The sequence below is a fragment of the Phyllobates terribilis genome, unplaced genomic scaffold (genome assembly GCF_046119375.1).
Source record: "Phyllobates terribilis strain yellow unplaced genomic scaffold, ASM4611937v1 Scaffold_142__1_contigs__length_4687701, whole genome shotgun sequence".
NCBI lineage: Eukaryota > Metazoa > Chordata > Amphibia > Anura > Dendrobatidae > Phyllobates > Phyllobates terribilis.
This window is the reverse complement of record NW_027362902.1, coordinates 2555398-2569077: the sequence shown is the minus strand read 5'-3', so window position 1 is coordinate 2569077 and position 13680 is coordinate 2555398. Positions and strand designations below refer to the sequence as shown.

The 13680-nt window shown below is 42.1% G+C and overlaps 3 non-coding genes across 3 annotated transcripts; all 3 read right to left on the bottom strand.

Moving 5' to 3' along the window:
• Positions 1–95: 95 nt before the first annotated feature.
• On the bottom strand, positions 96–277 carry LOC141206301 (U2 spliceosomal RNA). The gene has a single exon (XR_012276939.1). It is a non-coding gene; the product is annotated as a U2 spliceosomal RNA (small nuclear RNA).
• Positions 278–6270: 5993 nt separating this feature from the next.
• On the bottom strand, positions 6271–6464 carry LOC141206322 (U2 spliceosomal RNA). The gene has a single exon (XR_012276956.1). It is a non-coding gene; the product is annotated as a U2 spliceosomal RNA (small nuclear RNA).
• Positions 6465–12622: 6158 nt separating this feature from the next.
• On the bottom strand, positions 12623–12813 carry LOC141205748 (U2 spliceosomal RNA). Its single transcript, XR_012276423.1, has one exon. It is a non-coding gene; the product is annotated as a U2 spliceosomal RNA (small nuclear RNA).
• Between the last annotated feature and the right edge of the window lie 867 nt (positions 12814–13680).

The following is a 13680-nucleotide window of genomic DNA, read 5'->3' as shown; positions in this document are numbered from 1 at the left end:
AAAGCCAAAGAGTCCATCCCAAAATCCGACACACAAGCAAAATGAACAAAAAACATTGAATTCAATTCTTTCTGATTTTAGAAACTGCATTAAAGAAGGGGTGCACCGGTCCTGGAGATACTGCAATACCAGGTCAATGCGTGGAGTGGACAGAGCAAGCTCTTTTTCCATCTCCCTGTTCTAAAAATCCATTTAATATATGGTCCCCAGATAGGGGACGTATCAGATATTAAACTGATAAGAACAGATTTTTTTCTTTTTCATTTTGTTCTTATATTTCAGTTGTTATTTCTCTTCTAATATTTCTCTTGCCTTATAATCTGTTCATGCTACAAGGTTCCACAGATGAAAGTTCCATAGACTCTTGGCTCTTTTTTTCCCAATTCTCTTCAGATCTAACAGGTAATAAATATATATTTCACTTAGTGCTAATTTTATGCATTCACTTTCACTTATAAAATCTCTTTTAAAAAGCAATATGTTTCGGACTTTCCATAGCGCATTCTTTATTCCATTTATCATTATCCAAATGACTCTTTCTTTTTCTTTTGATTGACATGTAAAATTTCCATATAAAACTACTTCGTGATTTAAAAACTTAAGACCAGTAACAAACTTTAAGAGACTTCCAACTTCTTTCCAGACATTTTGGGCATAAAAACAGTTCCAAAAGGTGTGTAAAACTGTTTCCTCTCTAACACAGCCTGTTCTAGGGCATCTTGCAGTATTGCACAATCCCCTTCTGTGTTGAAAAAATCTAACAGGAACACATTCTTGCACTATTGCCCATGCCAAGTCTTTATATTCATTTGTTAGATAAGGTGCATAAGTCATTCTCCAAATTCTTCCACTTTTAGTGTATGTAAAGTTTGCCACTGCTGTCATCGTTTCTTTTCTCTTTGTCTCTAGAGCCAGTCTTCTTGAATTTGACAGCATCTCCACATCTACTTCAGGTAAGTTATAAAGTCTAATTGTTTTTTCTAGTAAGACATATTGTTTTGGCGGTGTAATTAGGACAGGAGAATTTGGGGGCAATGTTATCCACTTTCTTTTCCTAAAGATATCTCCAGCTGCATATCTTAAGTAGAAAGACCAATGAGTTCTTAGATTGGTCATTTTGAAGCAAAAACTAAAGAACTTTAGGTACAAAAATTTTTTGATATTTGGGATATTCTTTCCACCATATTTATGCTGCTTGTACATTGTCTCTCTTCGAACCTTCTCCATTTTTGATCCCCACAGAAAAAGAAAAATTTGTCTCTGGAGAAACTTTACTGTGTTCTCATTCGGGGGGTACACCATACTTAAAAACAACATTATCGGCAACAACAAAGACTTAATGATCAAGTTTTTACCTTCCATTGATAATTTTCTGAGTTTCCATAAACTTATCTTCTTTTGCATTTTCTCCTTCACCAACTGCCAACTTTCTTCTCCATCATTCTTTTTTGTAAACACAACACCTAAAATTTTGATCTTATCACTTCTTATTTTAAGTTGAGGAATCTGCGCATCTGACCAATCACCGAATCCAAGACATTCGCTCTTCTCCAAGTTCAGTTTGAAGGCAGATGCTAAACAGAAAAAATCAGTAGTTCTTACTGCTCTTCTCAGCGATTGTTCTGAGTCGCACAGGATCGTGATGTCATCCATGTACCCCAGTGACTTAGTACTTAGTCCATTTCCACCTGGTATGGGTACACCTTTCACCATCTTATCTTTCCTCAACATTGCCAGTAGAGGCTCGATTGCGCAGATAAAGAGCAGAGGCGAAAGTGGGCATCCTTGTTTGACGCCCGACTTTAGAACAACTTCTGAAGATAAAAAACCATTAATTAAAATCCTGCTAAAACTTCCATCATATAAAAGTGCAATGTGCTTAATAAAAACATCCGGGAATTTCATTTTCTTTAACACAGAATACAGGTACTTATGAGAGACTCTGTCGTACGCTTTCTGGAAATCAAGGGACAGAAGAGCTAGCTTTTGCTTCCTCTCTTGCTGATACCAAATTGCGTCCCGTATAATATTCAAGTTTTCTGCAATTGTACGACCAGGCACACCACATACCTGATCAGGATGCACGACCTTCTCTATCACCTTCTTCATTCTGTTCACCATGATTTTTGCCATAATTTTATAATCTACGTTGAGTAACGTGATTGGTCTCCAGTTCTCTAGATTAGTCTTATCTCCTTTTTTAAAAAGCAGGGTGACCACACCACTTCTCCAAGATTCAGGCAATTTGTCACATAAAAAGACAGCTTTAAAAATCTCAAACAGGTCGTCTTTTAAAATCTCCCAAAAAGTAAGATAAAATTCAATTTGTAGTCCGTCAGTACCCGGTGTTTTTCCTCTAGAAAAGCTTTTGATTGCACTTAGCAGTTCTTCTTCACAGATATCTTCAATCAACAACTCTTGATCTTGCTTTTCAAGGTGATTCTGCAATGAATTAAGAGCATCAGGTAAAAAATCAGCGTCAATTTTCTTTTCGCTAAAAAGATTTTGATAAAAAGTTTGCGCTTTGTCCAACAGTCCATCTTTAGTTGTTTCACCATCAAGTTCTTTAATTAATTCTTTGCGTTCTAAAGATTTTTTGAAAAAGAACCTGGAACATGTTTCATTTTTTTCCATATGTTCTACCTTGGCGTTGAAAATTATTTCTTTGCCTTTCTGTTCAATTGCTTTTTTAATGTCTTCTTTGACTTGTAAAATAACATCCTCCATATCTATCCCTGCATTTCTGAGTTTGTAACCTGTTTGCAGTTTTGTATTCAGGTCTTTAAACCATTTCTGATTCTGTCTGGCCTTCCTTTTGCCAGCTAAGAGAAAAAAATGTCTAATTTGAGACTTCACATACTCCCACCATTCTAGAATTCTTTTGTAATAATGTTTTTTCCCCTGTAGTTTTTTATAAAATTTCAAAAATTCCTCTTTTATACTTTCATCTTCCAGCAGCAGAGTGTTCAACTTCCAGACACCTCGCCCTTTCTCTAGACTGGGCAATTCCAAGTGAGTAATTAACGTTTTGTGGTCAGAAAAGATGTTACCTGTTAGATCCACTTTATTCACTTTAAAACTCTGTGATGTCAGAACAAAGTCAATTCTTGATTTTAGAAGATTGTTCTCCCAAGTGTATCCTGGTTCAGAGGTATTCTTTACTCTCCAGACATCATTCAGGCAAGTATCGTCGATTAGATTTTTTAACTGCATCTCAGTTTTGTCTTTCCTTCTAGTACCTGATGTCCTATTTTCATCAGACCGGATACAATTGAAGTCACCGCCAACCACAGTTGGTGTAGGACCAGGTATAAAGAGTTTGATGATATCTAATAAACTGGATCTTTCCTCTTTAATCGGAGATGCATAAACATTAATCAGCTTGAACTCGGATCCACAGTAACTCACATTAACAACTAGTGCACGTCCAGGTTCAACTTCAGTGAACGAGGTAACCTTAAAGTCTTTGTTTTTAAACAGGACGCCAACACCAGTAGCACGCGATCCATTTTCACCGGACCAGATGGAAGGTCCGTTCGCCCAATCTTCCCTTAGTTTGTTATAGTTAGGGTCATGGTCAATGCCGCATTCTTGAAGTAAAAAAATATCAGCATCTAAAGTCATCAGGTAAGAAAATAAAGCAGCTCTCTTGACAGAGCCCTTTAAACTCCTCACATTTAGTGAGGCAATTTTGAGTGTAGCCATAAATCATTTAAACAGAGCTTGAGTCCGTATCTGACATGAATCCGACCGGGGTAGAGGGACCCGCAGAAACGTCCGTGTCTGAGAATTCCTCGATGTTCACCGGATCAGATGGGTTTACAGGTTTAGGAACTGAGATGATCGGTTTAGGTGAGTAATTAGGGAGGACTATTTTCAAACGCCCAGCAGGTCTTTTGCTGGCGCTCTCTCCCTTAAACAAACTCGACTTCTCCTTTTTCCTTTTCCTCAAAACCTCCACGTCAATGTTAATCTCCTCCTCCTCCTCCTCACCACCAGCCTCCTTAGAAGACTCCTCTCCCATCTCCACTTCAGACTCAGCTGGATTCTCCTCCACCACATGACCATCTGGACTCTCCGACCAATCCTTGAGAACAATGCTATCCCCAGGCGGGTCCCCAGCAGTGTCCTTGGGCGGATCCCCAGAAGGGTTCCCGGGAGGGTCCTTGGATTTGTCTGTTTGTTCTTCAGGACTGGACCGCTTCGGAGGGGCTCCCCCCCGAGCTGCATCTGCATAGCTGAAGGTCTTTTTTCTCAACGGACAATCCCGAAAAGAGTGCCCAGGGATACGGCAGATATTACAGATCATCTGATTTGGGCAGTTCAGAGTGACATGTCCTTTTTGATAGCACTTCTTGCAAAGAGCGTTCTCCTCCTTGCAGCTCTCAAAGGAATGCCCAAAGTCCATACATTTTCTGCAGAAGATAGGCATCCCTGGATAGAAGAGTCTTCCTCTCTCTCTGCCAATCAGGAAGCTCTGAGGCGGATGAATGAGTCCACCAATTCCCAAACCTTCTCTCAGCTTCACGATGAACTTGTATTTTCCGGTCCACAACCTCTCAGAGTTCATGATTTTGTGAGAAAAGTAGACCTCAGAGCAATAGTTATGCAGAAACGCAGCCACATCCTTTTCAGAGACATGCGGATTGCTCATATGAACCACCACAGACTTCTCTTCTGCCAGGCAGAGGGTCACAAAACACAGTCCTTTAAGATCTTCCTCCTGAAGTCTCAGCTTGATCTGATGGTAAAAATTCTGAGATGCCACTTCAGAGGTCAGGGTAAGCACAAAGCGTCCAGGAGCATCTTGAAGTGCCAGAATGTTCTCCCTTTTCACCTGCAGGATCTCAAGCAGGACCTTCCTCACGAAGAAAGACAGGGAGAACTTGTCACGGGCTCGCTCTTCAACTTCAATCTTGAAAGAGTTCTTGATCTTCAAGTCGCCAGCTCCAGCAGAACGGAGAGTAGCCGATGTCGCCATCGCCATATTCAGATAAGTCGATCGCCTTCTTGGTTCTCTTCAGCACGCACACCCCCTATAGCAGCAGGAGGCTTAAGACAGTAGAACTGCCGATGCCTCAAGGCCGAGGATGCGATAGGCTTTGGAGTCTTCCAGCAACAACACTTGGTCGTAGCCAAAAGGCCGAGAAGCGATAACCAGAATTGGTTTCAAACTACGGAGCCACCCAAGGATCCTGAAAAGTCCATTTGTGGAGATGAGCTCCTGGACTCCCGTTAAGAAGACATGTTGTCAACCTCTAGATCCCTTACATGCCTGCACTTTTCGGCTTGCTGCTGCTGCAATCCACGCGTTTTAGATCTGCATAACTCCACCTCTTTAAACACAGCACCTTCACCCCCTGCTGTTCCCACCCGCCTCAACACCGTTGGAAGGGAGGAGAACCAATTAAGGCGGGGGGTGGGGTGGAACGAGCAGCTGTCTACCCTTAGCAGGAGGGCTCCTGATTACATACCTCTCCTGCTGCTGCTGCTGCTGGCTGTCCAGCAGCAGACTGAAGGTGGCTGCTGCTGTGCACAGGTATATAAAGGCTCAGAGCCTATTATGACACGCGCAGCCAGCGTTCCATTGCCACATTCCATCTACTGCAGGCAGGATACCTGGCTGGCTGAATGTCGCTGAGAAGCTCACAGAGACCGCCATAAGCAACAGTTTAACAGAATGCCACAGACTAATCAACCAAACTTTTTGGGTTGGGTTCTCTTTTATAGTCTGCAGGCATTAAATGAAAGAAGTCAGTGTTCCAGCAGAAGGAGACAACGTTTCAGAAAAGGCATTGTAGCAAACCAAAAAAGAAATTTTAAGCGCAGCAGAGTAACCAGCGCACATACCTGTTAGCTCAGGTGAGTTTAAAAGGCTGCTGTTGATAACAAGGGCATTTGATAAATAGATGGTGTGTGTGCAACAATATACTGAAAGGTCAATTATATTGTGCAGCTTATCTCACCACCTGTAGTTATTTAGGTGAAAGCTCCAAAATGCTTGCCTAATATGTCTGTTTATCCAAAAGGAAGTAAAAAGGGAGAGCTAGAAAGATAGCATTGCATCACATTACATGGCAATGCAATGCACAGTTGCTGAAGTTGAACCAAAATGAGCTTGTAATCTGGCTTCTGCAACTTTGAACATGAAAAATCCAATGAGGAGAAGAAAAGCAAAGCCAAAGAGTCCATCCCAAAATCCGACAAACAAGCAAAATGAACAAAAAACATTGAATTCAATTCTTTCTGATTTTAGAAACTGCATTAAAGAAGGGGTGCACCGGTCCTGGAGATACTGCAATACCAGGTCAATGCGTGGAGTGGACAGAGCAAGCTCTTTTTCCATCTCCCTGTTCTAAAAATCCATTTAATATATGGTCCCCAGATAGGGGACGTATCAGATATTAAACTGATAAGAACAGATTTTTTTTTTTTTTTTTTTTTTTCTCCTCAGACGAGGAAATTCCACAGTCTATGGAAACCAGACAAAGGAAAATTCCATCAAAACAGCTGCGTCAAATCCAATACGCAATTTGCTGTCCCCATCATCATCGGAAATATTTATTTCATATTTCAAAACAACAATAACAAAAATCAAGAGGTACTAACAATATATCTCCACTTTTTAACTTTCCATATTCCCTCCGCATCCACTTCCCCTCTCCTCTTTTTGTCCCATAGGAAACACACATACATCTTCCCCAAAATCACCTTCACACTATCCTTTACAGCAATTTCCTTCCTTTTAAACACATACACATTCCTCACATCCCATAACACTTCCTTTATACATGCAAGCATCAACCACAAGACTCTTTCCTTCGTCCCATCACATATTCCCAAACCAAACATAAACAACTCAAAAGACAACAAATTCACACCACACAATTCTTTACACAAAGGCCCCATTCTCCCAATCACATCTCTAGCATACTGGCAATTCCAAAAAACATGCAACACACTTTCCCTTCCACCACAGCCATTTCTTGGACACATTTCACTCCTCACCAAACCTCTATTCCTCTGAAATTCTCTCACAGGTAATACTCCATGTAAAGACTGCCACACAACTTCACTCTGTTTGTTGGTCATACCACTCATCCGCACTTTCTTCCAAACCTTCTGCACATCACCACCCCTAACCATATTTATTCCACATTCTACCTCTCTACATTCAATCATCCTATACACAGCCTTCTTATTCTCCAGCAATCTCACATCTGCATCACACAGTTCATACCTCACCAAAAACTTATAAACCCACACATACCATACAGGCACCTCAAAAGCAATCGGACATCGCAAATCCCTTTCTTGCCACTTTAAACGAAACAAATACGCTCCAAATAAATACCTACACATAGATGAAAACTTTCCATCCGCCCTAATCACTTTCAAAACAAACACAACGATATTCACACCAAAAAACACGTCCAAATTCGGAAAACCCAAACCACCTTTTTCCACTCTTTTAACCAAAATTTCTCTCCTAGCTCTCTCCATTTTCGAGTTCCACAAAAAAACAAATAAAATTCTATTCAAGCTTCTCATACACATATATCCTGGTGGAAATACTACCGCAATATATAAAAATATTGGCAACACCACACTCTTAACAATTAAAATCTTCCCAAAAAAGGATAAACTCCTCAATTTCCAAAAATTCAACTTCTGCTCAACTTTTCCTTTCGCATCATCCCAACTTTCTTTCCCATCCAAACTCTCTGAAAACTTCACACCCAAAACTTTAATAGGTCCATTCACTACATTCACACCTACATCCCTACTTAAACTTCCGCCTCCAAAACCCTTACACTCACTCTTTTCCCAATTCACTTTAAACGCAGATGCACCACAAAAAATAGACACTAACAACTTCACCCGCCTCACCGAACATTCAGAATCACATAATACACACACGTCATCCATATAACCACTCACCTTCCATTCTTTTCCTCCACCTCCCGGCACTTGCACACCACGAATTACCTTATCTTTCCTCAGCATACACAACAATGGCTCAATTGCACAAATAAATGCTACAGGGGACAAAGGACACCCCTGTCGCACACCCGAAAACACATTCACTTTCCTACCCACATACCCATTCATTAAAACACAGCTATAAACACCCGCATACAAACTTCTCACTCGCCCAACAAAATCAGCCGGAAAACCCATTTTTAACAACACTCTGAACAAAAAACCATGCGACAACCTATCATAAGCCTTTTCAAAATCCAAACTTAACAAAAATACACTCTTCTTACGACCCATGCAATCCCATAGACAATCTCTTAACATACACACACACTCATGAATCCGCCTCCCAGGTACCGCACAACACTGCTCATCCCCAATCACACTCTCTATCACATCACGCATCCTATTAGCCATAAGTTTTGCATAGATTTTATAATCACAATTAAGTAACGTTATTGGCCTCCAATTCCTCAGACTTTTCAAATCCCCTTTCTTAGGAATTAACACAACCATACCTGCACGCATACTCTCAGTCACCTCCATGTTTCCCCACATATACTTACATACATCCACAAAGTCCTTACCAATCACACCCCACATCACACGATAAAATTCTACTGGGAGGCCATCCTCCCCCGGCGTCTTATTCAAAGCCATACTACACATAACCTTCCATACCTCATCACCAGTCACCTCACCCATCACTCTCTCTCTTTCTGCTTCACTCAACTTACTCTCTAACACACTCAAAACATCATTCTCCAAACATTCATCCCTCTGTTTCACTGCATACAGATCCTCATAAAACTTAGCCACCTCTTCACACATATCCTCTCCACTCACCTCACTTCCATCTGCTCCATACACCACGCTCATACTCTGTTTCTTTCCAAAAACTTTTTTAAAGAAAAACCGAGAACATTTCTCATCCTGCTCCATCTTATCAATCTTTGCTCTAAACACTATGCTTCTCCCTCTCTCCAACAAAAACTCACTAATCTCCTTTTTTACCTCTAAAATATCCTCCTCCACCTCAACTCCTCCTTCCCTTAACTTATACAAAACGCTCAACCGCGCGTTCAGTTTAACAAAACTCTCTCTTTTAATTGCTGCATACTTGTATCCTAAATTTTTAAAGAACATTTTTGTTTGTTTCTTCACCCAGTCCCACCACTCACAAACATTCCCAAACTCATTTTTATGCTTACACCATTCTTCATACCGCCTTTCATACTCCTTTCTCACATCTTCATTCTCTAACAGTTTAACATTTAACTTCCACAATCCTCTCCCAAACACTCCATCAACTTTTATATCCAACTCACACAACATACACACATGATCTGAAAAAAGAACGTTTTCCTGCCTATAATTAACAGAAACCATATTTTTAGAAATAAAACAATAATCCAATCTGGATTGTACCCTACCACTCTCAGAAAAGAAAGTGTTCAACAAAGGATTCATGTTACACACGCGCTGCATATCACACAACCCAAAATCATTCACTAACTCCAATAATGCTTTCCCAGACACATCCACATTCACTCTCCCCACATCACAGTTCATATCACCCACAATTACCACAGGTATTCTTCCTGGAACAAAAAGCTTAATTTTTTCAAATAAATTTTTGCGCTCATTTTTTTCAACTGGCGCATAAACATTAATAACACAAAACTTTACATTCTTGTATACAAAATTAGCAAGGATACATCTCCCCACCTCAATAACCAAATAATCACTCAAAACAACCTCCCTTCCTTTAACCAAAATACCCACACCATCATTCTTATTACATGCACTCCCCGACCACACAGACGCTCCATAAGACCATTCATCCCCTTTCACACCATCCACTACCCCACATTCTTGTAAACAAAAAATAGATGCATTTTGCATAGCTAAAAACTCAAAAATAGCAGCTCTTCTTACTTTACTTTTAAACACTCTTACGTTTTGGGACACTATGGTAAATCCCATAATACTTCTACTCCTTCACCAATTACACAAAGAAATAGCCTTTGGCCTAAACCAAAGCTCACAAGAGGACAAAAAGAAAAAACATTTACAATATTATATGGTGACACTATCCAGCACCACCACTATCCTCCTCCGCCATCAGAACAGAACAGCTGGTTTCCGACCCGCTGGCTTCACCAGCCACACTCCTCATTCTGGCAGTTCTGATCTTCCTCTGAGGCTCACTAAAATCTGCATCATCACTGCCCCCACCATCCTCCCTACGACTCTTATTTGCACCCCTATCATCCTCCGAAGAAAAATCTTCAATGTTTTCAGGACCCGAAGGGTGTTCAGGACTGTCGGGTTCCGAGATTTGCACTTCACATCCTGTTGCGTCCATTGCCTCTCCAAAAGTCATCATCTCAGGCAGCTCTGCTTCCACCACTTTCCTAGATATTCTCGCAGACACTGCCTTTTTCTCCACCTTTGCCACTTCCCTCCAGAACTCCTTTTCTTCCCTCCGCTTCTTCCTCATTTCTTCAGCAGAAGAAGAACATGGTCTCAGGGACACCTCCTCTGGCGCCGTAGAGGGAGAGGCTCTACCAGTTTCCCGCCTCCTTCCCTCTCTCTCCTCCCTCTCCAATCTTTCCAGCACTTTCAGTGCGCTTGCCATCTGCCTCCTCTCCAGCTCCTCCTCCTTCTGTTCTTTATCAGAACGTCTAGGTGCACTCATAGGACAGTCCTTATACATGTGATCACTACTCCCACAGACATCACAGGACTTGGCCTCTGGACACTGGTTGGCCATATGCCCCTCCTTTCTGCAATTTCGGCAACACTGCCCTTTAAGGCATGTTACCATGGTATGTCCGAAAGAAAAGCATCTACGGCAAAACATGGGCTGGCCTGGGTAAAAGAGGAAACCTCTATGGCCTGCAACGGAAAAATTTGATGGAGGGTGTCTAAAGCCCCCCACACTGTCAGGATCCCTTTTCAATTTCACACGGAATTTATACTGACAGTTAAAGATTCCTAGACAATTGACTTGCTTCACTCCCTTCCGCACATATTCACAGTAGCGAGAGAGGAAGCACTCCAGCAGCTCAGGGTCTGTAAAAGGGTTATAGACAGTCACAGTCACCTCCTTTTCTTGCAGACCAAACAAAGGTTCCCATCTAACTCCTTCCAAGCAGGGGTCACTAGAGTGACCACGGAGCCATTCAAAGACATTAAGGCAAACATCCTGGTCCATAAAGGTAACGTCATAATTACCTTGACGTGAAAATTCGTTGACACTGAAGATCTCAGAACGTCTTGCTCCAGCTTTGCCTTCAACGATGTCTTGGACAATGAAAACCACGTTGTTCTTGTTCTGGTCAGATGGATCCACGGACAAACGGATGGTGTTCTTCACAAAAGACATCTTGGATTCTGTCGGTATGGAATACCACAGGAAAAAGCAGAAAATCCTCCACAAAAGGGTCCGGATTCCTCCAGGAGACTCGCACCAATCAAGGTACAGTCATACGATCTTAGCCAAAAGGCCGAGAAGCGATAACCAGAATTGGTTTCAAACTACGGAGCCACCCAAGGATCCTGAAAAGTCCATTTGTGGAGATGAGCTCCTGGACTCCCGTTAAGAAGACATGTTGTCAACCTCTAGATCCCTTACATGCCTGCACTTTTCGGCTTGCTGCTGCTGCAATCCACGCGTTTTAGATCTGCATAACTCCACCTCTTTAAACACAGCACCTTCACCCCCTGCTGTTCCCACCCGCCTCAACACCGTTGGAAGGGAGGAGAACCAATTAAGGCGGGGGGTGGGGTGGAACTAGCAGCTGTCTACCCTTAGCAGGAGGGCTCCTGATTACATACCTCTCCTGCTGCTGCTGCTGCTGCTGGCTGTCCAGCAGCAGACTGAAGGTGGCTGCTGCTGTGCACAGGTATATAAAGGCTCAGAGCCTATTATGACACGCGCAGCCAGCGTTCCATTGCCACATTCCATCTACTGCAGGCAGGATACCTGGCTGGCTGAATGTCGCTGAGAAGCTCACAGAGACCGCCATAAGCAACAGTTTAACAAAATGCCACAGACTAATCAACCAAACTTTTTGGGTTGGGTTCTCTTTTATAGTCTGCAGGCATTAAATGAAAGAAGTCAGTGTTCCAGCAGAAGGAGACAACGTTTCAGAAAAGGCATTGTAGCAAACCAAAAAAGAAATTTTAAGCGCAGCAGAGTAACCAGCGCACATACCTGTTAGCTCAGGTGAGTTTAAAAGGCTGCTGTTGATAACAAGGGCATTTGCTAAATAGATGGTGTGTGTGCAACAATATACTGAAAGGTCAATTATATTGTGCAGCTTATCTCACCACCTGTAGTTATTTAGGTGAAAGCTCCAAAATGCTTGCCTAATATGTCTGTTTATCCAAAAGGAAGTAAAAAGGGAGAGCTAGAAAGATAGCATTGCATCACATTACATGGCAATGCAATGCACAGTTGCTGAAGTTGAACCAAAATGAGCTTGTAATCTGGCTTCTGCAACTTTGAACATGAAAAATCCAATGAGGAGAAGAAAAGCAAAGCCAAAGAGTCCATCCCAAAATCCGACAAACAAGCAAAATGAACAAAAAACATTGAATTCAATTCTTTCTGATTTTAGAAACTGCATTAAAGAAGGGGTGCACCGGTCCTGGAGATACTGCAATACCAGGTCAATGCGTGGAGTGGACAGAGCAAGCTCTTTTTCCATCTCCCTGTTCTAAAAATCCATTTAATATATGGTCCCCAGATAGGGGACGTATCAGATATTAAACTGATAAGAACAGATACTACACTTGATCTTAGCCAAAAGGCCGAGAAGCGATAACCAGAATTGGTTTCAAACTACGGAGCCACCCAAGGATCCTGAAAAGTCCATTTGTGGAGATGAGCTCCTGGACTCCCGTTAAGAAGACATGTTGTCAACCTCTAGATCCCTTACATGCCTGCACTTTTCGGCTTGCTGCTGCTGCAATCCACGCGTTTTAGATCTGCATAACTCCACCTCTTTAAACACAGCACCTTCACCCCCTGCTGTTCCCACCCGCCTCAACACCGTTGGAAGGGAGGAGAACCAATTAAGGCGGGGGGTGGGGTGGAACGAGCAGCTGTCTACCCTTAGCAGGAGGGCTCCTGATTACATACCTCTCCTGCTGCTGCTGCTGCTGGCTGTCCAGCAGCAGACTGAAGGTGGCTGCTGCTGTGCACAGGTATATAAAGGCTCAGAGCCTATTATGACACGCGCAGCCAGCGTTCCATTGCCACATTCCATCTACTGCAGGCAGGATACCTGGCTGGCTGAATGTCGCTGAGAAGCTCACAGAGACCGCCATAAGCAACAGTTTAACAGAATGCCACAGACTAATCAACCAAACTTTTTGGGTTGGGTTCTCTTTTATAGTCTGCAGGCATTAAATGAAAGAAGTCAGTGTTCCAGCAGAAGGAGACAACGTTTCAGAAAAGGCATTGTAGCAAACCAAAAAAGAAATTTTAAGCGCAGCAGAGTAACCAGCGCACATACCTGTTAGCTCAGGTGAGTTTAAAAGGCTGCTGTTGATAACAAGGGCATTTGCTAAATAGATGGTGTGTGTGCAACAATATACTGAAAGGTCAATTATATTGTGCAGCTTATCTCACCACCTGTAGTTATTTAGGTGAAAGCTCCAAAATGCTTGCCTAATATGTCTGTTTAT